Source organism: Passer domesticus, chromosome W, assembly GCF_036417665.1.
Source record: "Passer domesticus isolate bPasDom1 chromosome W, bPasDom1.hap1, whole genome shotgun sequence".
NCBI lineage: Eukaryota > Metazoa > Chordata > Aves > Passeriformes > Passeridae > Passer > Passer domesticus.
In genome coordinates, this window is record NC_087511.1 from 19,941,699 (window position 1) to 19,951,698 (window position 10,000).

At 44.6% G+C, this 10,000-nt stretch overlaps 1 long non-coding RNA gene across 1 annotated transcript in view; it reads left to right on the forward strand.

Annotated features, from left to right (window-relative positions):
- Positions 1-3,795, forward strand: part of LOC135289120 (uncharacterized) — a 29,661-nt gene extending 25,866 nt beyond the window's left edge. The window contains exon 3 of the long non-coding RNA XR_010351919.1: positions 3,273-3,795. This is a non-coding gene — a long non-coding RNA (uncharacterized LOC135289120). The remainder of the gene's footprint in view (positions 1-3,272) is intronic.
- The last annotated feature ends 6,205 nt before the right edge of the window (positions 3,796-10,000 follow it).

The window sequence follows — 10,000 nt, forward strand, 5'->3', positions numbered from 1 at the left end:
ATATTGAAATTGAGAGACCCGAAGATCCAATCCAGGTCAAACAATACCCCATACCAATGGAAGGAAGGAAAGGGCTGAAACCAATAATCAAGGATTTAATTAAAAGAGGCACACTGGAACCTTGTATGTCCAGGCACAACACTCCTAGCAGTACAAAAACCAGATGGCAGTTACAGGTTGGTACAACATTTAAGGGTGGTTAATCAAAGGACTAAAACTCTATTTCTCACAGTTTCAAACCCTTATATGCTATTAAATAACGTCTCTCCAGAGGATACTTGGTATAGCGTAATAGACCTAAAAGATGCCTTTTGGATTTGCCCACTGGCAAGGGAAAGTCGGGATTATTTTGCATTTCAATGGGAGGATCCTGACATAAATCATAAACAACAACTAAGGTGGACTTCCCTGCCTCAGGGGTTTGTAGACTCACCAAACCTCTTCTGCCAGGCTCTCGAGCAGGTATTGAGTGAGTTTGTCCCCGTTAAAGGGACCAAACTACTACAATATGTCGATGATTTGCTAGTGGCGGGTCCCCAAGAAGAACTGGTAAGGGTAAGCACTATAACCCTCCTAAACTTTTTGGGAGACAAGGGTTTGAAAGTCTTGAAATATAAATTGCAATTCACTGAACCTGAAGTCAAGTACCTGGGGCACTGGCTGACAAAAGGTAAGAAGAAATTAGGCCCAGATAGAGTAGCTGGAATAATTGCCTTACCCCCTTCCCAATAAAAGAGGGAAGTAAGGCAGGTACTGGGGCTTTTGGGGTTTTGTAGACAATGGATTGAGGGATATAGTGAAAAGGTAAAATTTCTTTATGAAAAGCTCACCATGGATAAACCAAAGTGGACCAGGCAAGATGAGGAGAGATTCAAAGAGCTGAAAGAAATGCTTATGACAGCTCCGGTGTTGAGTCTCCCGGACGTGAAAAGACCATTTCAGCTATTCGTGGACATGAGTAACCATACGGCCCATGGAGTATTGACTCAGGAGTGGGCCGGGTCAAAGAAACCTGTGGGGTATGTATCAAAATTATTAGATCCTGTTAGCCGAGGGTGGCATACATGCTTGCAAGCCATTGTGGGGGTGGCTGTTTTGGTAGAAGAAGATAAGAAAATAACCTTTGGAGCGCCCTTGGTTGTTTTTTCTCCGCATAATGTGAGGAGCATTTTGCAACAAAAAGTTGAAAAGTGGCTCATGGATGCCCGGCTTCTTAAATATGAAGCTATCTTGATCCACTCACACGATTTAGAACTAAAAATGACCACAGCACAAAATCCAGCACAGTTCCTGTACGGGGAAATTCCCGGGGAACCTTCCCATGACTGCGCTGAGATAGTGGAATTACAAACCAAAATAAGACCAGACCTAGAAGAGGAAGAACTGGAAGAAGGGGGAAAATGGTTTGTAGATGGGTCAGCCAGAATCATAGGGGGAAAAAGGAAATTGGGATATGCAGTGGTAGATGGAAAAACGGGGGAAACTGTGAAATTGGGGCTCTTGAATGCCAGTTGGTCAGCCCAGGCCTGTGAAGTATATGCAGTACTGAGGGCTTTGCAGACGCTAAAAAGGGGACGATTTTCACAGACTCGAAATACGCATTTGGGATAGTTCACACTTTCAGGAAGATATGGGAAGAAAGGGGGCTGATTAACACCAGAGGGTGACGGTTGATGCATGAAGGGACAATAAAACAAATTTTGGAGGCTATAAGGGAACCTGAAGCAATTGCAGTCATTCATGTAAAAGGACACCAGGCGGGAGTACAGTTTTGGACCCGCGGAAACAGCTTAGCTGATAAGGAGGCTAGAAATGCAGCACTGCTGCAGGTAAGCACCCCAGAAGTCGAAAGGGGGAGGTACAAGAATTTCCCCCATGACCCTCTCAGAAAGAAATTGAGGGGTATGAGAAGATCGGGGGAAAACTAGAGGAAGGTAAGTGGAAATTACCAGATGGGAGGGAATTGCTATCTAAAGAGTATACTAGAAAAATTTTGAAGAGGCTTCACTCGGAAACTCACTGGGGAGCACAAGCACTAGCTGAGCAGTTTTTTAAGTTTTTTGGATGCAAAGGAATTTACGAGCTAGCTAAACAAGAAATACAAGGATGCATGATATGTCAAAGGGTTAATCAGGCAAGGGTGAGACAAGTAGCATCGGGTAGCCGCCCGGTGGCATACCGACCATTTGAAAGGATCCAGGTGGATTTCACCAATATGCCTAAGGTAGGGAGATACCAATGCCTTCTAGTAATGGTAGATAAGCTGACACACTGGGTGGAAGCTTTTCCAAGCTCCAGGGCCACAGCACAAGTAGTGTCAAGATGCCTACTAGAAGAAATTATACCTCGGTACGGTTTGGTAAAGTATATCGATTCGGACCAGGGCACACACTTTACCTCAAGAATCATCAAACAATTAGCCAAGGCATTAGGAATCTGCTGGGAATACCACACCCCATGGCATCCCCAGAGTTCAGGGCAGGTTGAAAGAATGAACCAGACTTTGAAATCTCAACTATCCAAATTAATTTTGGAAACCAAGATGTCCTGGATAAAGTGCTTTCCCTTGGCCCTATTAAATATCAGGACACGGCATCATTCTGAAACTGGATTATCACCTTTTGAAATGCTATATGGGATGCCCTAAGAACACAGGATGCCTGTAGGACACCCAAGAGTAGAAGATGGTCAAATACGACCTTACCTGATAACCATAGGTTAAAACCTACAGGAACTGAGGAAGCAGGGAATTTTAATGCAAAACACTTCTCTAGGGTTCACGGTACACCAAATTCAACCCGGGGATAAGGTACTCATAAAGACCTGGAGAGACATTCCCCTCTCCCCACACTGGGAAGGGCCTTTTCTTGTTCTCCTAACCACAGATACAGCAGTGCAAACGGCAGAAAAAGGCTGGACCCACGCTTCGCGAGTAAAGAGGGTCGAACTACGAGAAGAGGAGCCTGAGTGGAAAGTCACTTCTCCTCTCGGGGACCTGAAATTAACTCTGTGTAGGCCAAGTTAATGACCGAGAATGACCGAATAAGATGCTCAGAGCCAGGCTGTAATTGCTACCCATTCGCGCAGTTCAAATGCGAATATTGTAACGAGGTGTGGGTGGTGCACTGCGAAAGAGGGGGGCGGCCAAGGGGTCTGTGTGATAAGTCCTTGGACAGAGAAGTGCGTCTGACTAACCTAATCTTAATGCTCCTCACAGAGTTGGGGGTAATCGAAACAGATTCATTAATGTGGTTTTGGTTATTTCAAAACAGGGTAAGGGGAAAACTGAGATCCAGAGCAAAAATCTTATCAGTCGAGTGCTGGAGACTAAACAAAGTACCTTGCAGCGCCATAGCAGTCAAGTTATCAAGGTGGGACACTTTTAAAGGGAGATACGCGGCTCGAGCCAGGAACGATACCTGTGAAGGATCTTCCTGCTGTCAAGAAGATGGTTTTCCCAGCTACTGGAGGCACTCCAGTGGGCATAGGCAGAGGCAGAGGAATGAAACTAGGGGAAGTCTTGACGAGCCTGAGTCTAGTCATGTGCCTCAAGATTAGCACCCACTCACACAGCTTGAGAGAACGGGTCTCCAGCAACGAGTGTGGACTGTGCATGCGAACCATCCTGGATGGACGGGGCAAAGTGGAAGCTTCGACCCACCCAGCCTTGGGAAATTGCGAAGAAGGTAGAAGAGGCAGGTACTGTTTCTTCAACTACACCCAATAAATGGAAAGATGTGCTACTTGAAAGAGGCAGCATCTAAGATTGGAGAGTCAGAGCATGCCCGACACAAAAGAGAGGTGAGATAAGCACCCATCCTAATTTGTAACAGATGTAATCATACTGTATGGACTGGGGGTAGGATGGAATCAGTGTTTGTCGGATACTTCCAGGTGAACAAACTGTGTTATGATAATAACCTACTGGAAATGTGTATAATGGGGGGAAAAACATACTGGGTGGGAAAGAGCTTAAAATACGGGAATAAGTTGCCACTCAAAAAGGAGCTGGTTATCATTCACCTTCTCGAAGATCATGATGACCGAACATGTTTACAGTATGACATGACTTTTTGTTTCTCTCGGAACAAAGAGGGAATGGACCCAGAGAGTAAAATACAAGTGGCCCAAGAGCTAAAAAGACAGGAGACAGAAATGAGGAAAAAGGGGGTGGAACAAGAAAGGTTGAGGACCTTAATTGAACAATATGATCAATTAGAGAAACAGTATAACGATCTGGGGTTGCCTGCTTCAGACAAAAATATTTTTATAGACTTGATGCAGGAGATTGCAACAGAATTAAGATTGTCTAATTGTTGGATTTGTGGAGGACTGAAATCAGCGGAGAAATGGCCTTGGAAAGGTGACAGTTTAGCTCCAGAGCAGCTTCTTAAATGGGATAACACTAAAATATCCAGACTAATACAACGACCAGAGGGTTGGGTTTTGGACCAATGAGTAATTGGAACAATCTGTATCAGCTGAGAAGGGAGGGAGTATACCGAAGTAGTTGGATATACCTTGTATATCTCCACTCTAGCAATAAATTCAAATACTAAAAGTAAAACCTGGCAACCAGAGCCCCTGGCAGGGTATTGGAGCCGGGAAAAGGGAAACAATTGTGAATGGAGTGATAAAATTGGACTATGCTGGAATAAAGCCTCTGGAGCTAACCCTTACCAATCTCTGGAAGGATTGAAAGGTTATTGGAATGAACCAGGGAGCACTACCAGTAAATGGAAGGCCCTTAATGGTTTATACTGGATCTGTGGGAAAAAGGTTTATAGCGAATTGCCCCAGAAATGGAAAGGGTCCTGTACCTCAGGAATAATAAGACCTGTGTTCTTTACCTCGGTCAGAAAGCAGCTTGCTAGGAGCTCCTTTGTACAAAACTCTGAATAGACAAAAAAGGGAGGTAAAGAAGAAATTTCCTATTTTTGAAGGATGCCAAACTTGGGGAGGGGAAGAGTGGCCTGCGGAGAGAATTATAGAATATTCTGGACCAGCAACCTAAGCCCAACATGGAAGTTGGGGTTACAGAACCCCAATATACCTACTAAACCGATTAATAAGACTCCAAGCAGTAGTGGAAATAGTTTCAAATCATACTTCAAACGCCCTGGAATTACTATCTAAACAGCACTCTCAAATGAGGGCATTTGTGTACCAAAACTGGGCAGGATGTGCCTTCCTCTCTCTGACTGTCCTAACGCACTGGCAGCAAGGTGTTAGGAACCATCCTCTGCTACCATAATTGTGAAAAACACCAATCACTTGTTTTTAAATTTTAAAAAGTTTAATCGTAATTAAAAGGTTATAACAATAGTAATATAATTAGAGTAATAAAATTTGAACAATTGAGATTAGGAAAATATGAGACAATAAAAAAGAAAGAGTTACAGACATCTGGGTAGCTCTTTCTGGGCAAAACAAGCCCAAAAATGGTCCAGGTACCTCTTTCTGGGGAAAATAAGCCCAAAAAAGGACACCCGTTAACAGAGTATTAACCCTTAAAAACAATTGCCTGTTGCATATTCATACATCTCATACATGATGCATAAGTTCCATTCAAACAAAGGATTCTGTCTGGTCATCGTCAACTTCTTCCTCTTAATCCTAACGTGGTCTTCATGGCTGAGAGGCAGGAAGAAGTTAGTTTCTTCTGATAAGAGAGCAATAAATTCTTTTTCTCTGAGAGATTTAGGTGTCCTGTGGCTGCTATCTGGTGCGAGTACCTCATTCCTTTCTTTAAAAAAAATATCACACATACATAGCTTCTATTTTAACATTATGTTATAACCTAAAACTATATTTAACACACTACTTGAGAGAATTAATACAGCATAACTTTCTAACATAACACATATAATATTAATATTTGTGAAAAGCCAATCATAAAATACACATTTTTCACACCAAAGCTGTTCATAAAGACAACAGGACATCAGCAGTTCCTGGGAGCAGGCAGTTTCTGATAAGCTCAAGAAGAGCTCAGCCCAGGTACTGAGGCATTTCTCAGATCACAGTGAGCCCTGGGAATAATGATTGGAGGGGGGGGGGGGGAAGGGAGGGGGGCAGGGCAGAGAAATGCACCACAACAGGTGGGCACCTGGAGTCCAGAGCCCAGCCAAGGTTAACCCACTGTTTTCCCTAAAACAAGATTCTTTTTGATTTGCGGAAAAAAACTCCACAACTTGTAAAAGTTGTAAAGCTAGTATGATATATTTCAGTGCTAGACGCATGCTCCCCAAGGACAGGTGCACCCTCGAAAATTCCCAAGTCTATTTTATCCCCTAACTTGTTGCATATGCATATAAGACATATGCATATGTATTAGACTGTCTTATCAATTTTATGAACCTGCTATGAGCAGTTCTTCAGTCACGTAGTTGTAATGTGGTGTTTGTAATGCAGATTCAGTTTTTGAGTCTGCTTCAGCCCCAAGGACAGTGGGGGTGGGGGGGCCTCTTCTTATCTCTCTTCAGCTTGGGGGCTTACATTCTTTTCTAAGCAGCCTTGAATCTCATTTGTTGTCTCTGCAGGCCTTTTTTGTAAGCACACAAGTTAACAGACTAAACAAGCAGACTCCAGCTAAATCCAAAATTGGTTTCTACCCTGAGTTAAGTTTCCAACCCCCTGTAATAAATGTATCATATTCATGCTCAAATAAATGTAATAAATATATTCGTACTTAGGAAAATATATATCGAATCACTCTTTAGAATATGTTACAAAAAGGACACAGGCTTTTAGAAATCTCACACAAGGGTTGGGAAATTAGTTACCTCACTAGATTGTAGCACCCACAGGTATCTGGCTCGGAGCCCCGGCTATCTGCTCGGGGGGTCAGCTATTGCCGGTCACTACCCACCAGACAGATAGCCCAGCAGGGAGAGCCGGAGGCCGGGATAGCTCAGCGGGGGCTCAGGCAACCTAGGCAAGCTACAGTGATTTGCAGCTCTTAGTGATAATCAGCTCTTTTGTGATCTCCAGCTCTCTTAGCTTGCTAGGTGACGCGGCAGCAGATGCAGGGGAGAGAGATGAGAAGCGCTGTATGGGGTTCTGCAGGGTTCTTTTATTCGGGTCTCCGCGAAGGGTCCAGTGACAGCTCTTCTGCCGAACCGGGCAGAATTAGGTGTTTTTATACCCTACAGGGGTTTTGAAAACTGTCCAATAGTAAGGGTCAGGGGAAAGTGACCTATGGATTTACAGGGAGATAAGCAGGGTCTGAAAGGCGGAAGAGAGGGGCTTCTAAGGCCCAGTCATGCTGACTTGGCATTTCCTAGCTCAGGCTTCTGATCGCCAAGGCCTTGCAGGCCCTGTGCCTGCTACACACAGGTGTTCACTGAATAAAAGTCCAAATTAGCAAGTGAAGGGAGTAGCCCCAACAGAAATTCTGAGCGAGTCTCAGAGCACCCAAGCCATCATGGGACAATAACGACTGTAGATAACTGAGACAGCTCAGTTCCCTTAACTCGACTAGCATGTGAATGCCCGGTTCCCGTAACTTCTATCTTACATGTATCTGTTCCCAGACACGGTATTGTTTGCCCCAAGACAGCTTTGTCCCAGCAGGAGACGGGATTCCTCCAACACCGGACAGAGGACAGAGGACTACATGAATATTCGAATCCTTCCCAGGACACTGTGAATATAGAATTTATCTAACACCAGACAGGGGATGAGGACTGCATGAATATTTGGAGAAAGAGAAAGAAACAAAAGAAACCTAGCTTCGGGCAAGAAAAACAGTATATAACCGCAGCTCACCAGAGTGGACTTTGTGAACTTCAAAGATCTGATGCGAGAGGGGGTCAGACCTGTGTTCACCCAGGGTTGAGTCCTGGGCTCGATGCTGTCCTTTTGATTGTGGCTGGCAGAGATTGTAATTCGATTCGTGAAATAAAATCTATTTCTTTTTTTTTTTTTATCTGGCTTTCTCAAATTATTGATTTGGCCTGATCTGGTTGTTGCCTATAACAATCTTGGTGACTTGCCCCACGTGTTCTGATTCAGAGGTCCGGGGGACCCTGTTCTCCAGTCAGGAGGCTCCCCACTGAATTCAGCAGCCTGACTGGGCTGGGAGATCCTGTGACACCAATCAGATACAGAACCAAAAATCAAAGCCACAGTCGAGGGAAGGATAAAACGGGCCCTTTTAAGCTCTCACACACTCAGAGAAAATTCTCTGGAAACCGTGGAAAAAAATTTTTTCACTTGTAAAATAGACATGTACGAAGAATCCACATGGGAAAAGGAATCGTAAGTATTGTGTGGTTGAGTGAGGTGTGATTGAGCACGTGGGTGAGACGTGATTTTATCACAAACTGAGTGCAGACCCCCAAGACCGCAGTTCCCCTATCCCGTGAGGGATGGGGTCGGGCACGGGGGAAATTAACGAACTCGTCTCAAGCATGAAGCCTGTAACTCGGGGGGGGGGGGGGGTCCGAAAAGGGAAGGGTACGTTCTCCGGAGTCTGGGAATTGGTAAACCTTTTTGGATGCAAGAACTGGGTAAGTCCAGGGAGGAAAAATTAACTAAGAGCTTCTTACCAGCCAAAAACCCACAGAATGATTCACTGTAAGGTCAGTAGGCTGGTAAAACAAGTAAGAATTAACATTTAAGACAGGTAAACCTGTGGCATTCTGGTTTGGAACTCTGAGAAAAATCAAGGTAAGCAGGGTCTTACAAGCGACACGAGAAAAATGGGACAGAGAAAAAGCAAAAGTCTGAGGAAAGACCAGGACAAGCACGAGAAAGAACAAGGTAAGAAATCTCCAGAAATAGAAATCCTGATGAATAGTTCGTTGGGGTGAATGCTAGAGCGATGGGAAGAATGCCCTGAGGGACAGAGTAGATCACAGGAGAGAATGATACATTTTTGCGTGGAGGTGGGGGGGGGGTGGGGAAAGTTGATCAGGAGACATGTGGTCTGGCCGGTGTTTGGTACTTTTGAAAGGAGGGCTTGTCAGGCTTTACATGATTACGTATATGATGTACACTCACCTAATAGGGAGGAAAGAGGCTATGCGAGGTTGTGGGAGCAGGGAAGCACAGGCTTATACCCTGTCAAAACCTATAAGGGGAACACAATTCAGACAGAAACATGGGAACCCTTAGATAACCTTCCACCCCCATATCCTCTATCTCAGGCATCGGGTTCTTTGCCCCCACCTGTAAATCCTCAACAACAACTTGAGCAAGTTCAGACATCCCCACCTTCTGTACAATTTCCAGAAGGCTCGTCCTTAACAAGACAAGCCTCAGGATCACAAGGCACACAAAGTCACACACAGCCAGTGGGGAATGAACAGCAAGTCCTCACTGGAGAAACCAGTTCCCCTCCAGCAAGGAGAATACAAAGTAAGAAAAAAAAGGTAAACACAGATGATAGTGAGGATGAGGGGGAAAACAAAACCTTTTTCCGCTTCGGGAAGTACCCACGGCCCCCAGTGTTATCGGGTATGTAAACATCCCGATAAACACTGGAGACGTAAGGGCTTTTAAGAAGGAAATGAGGAAGCTTATGGATGACCCACTGGGGGTAGCGGAGAGACTGGACGAATTTTTGGGGAATAGTATATATTCATATGATGATATCCAGGCTATTCTAAGGACATTGTTTAACATGGAAGAGCAGGATTTGATCAGGCAAGCAGCAATAAAGGATTGGGAACACAGAAATCCCCAAGGGGGCCGGGGTGACCAGAAATGGCCAGACCAGAGGCCATCATGGAATGCTCAGACGGAGGAGGGGAGGAGGAAAATGATAATTCAGGGGGTGCGGGGGGCTGTACCGAAGGGTCAAAATATCAGCAAAGCATTAGGAGAATGCCAAAGGAAGGATGAGACTCCCACTGAATGGCTTGAAAGGTTAAGAAAAAGCTTCCAGATGTACTCTGGAAAGGAACCTGACTCACCAGTCGGGGTGATTTTGTTAAAAACACAATTTGTGGCCATATCGTGGGAGGACATCTGGAAAAAATCAGAGAAAATAGAA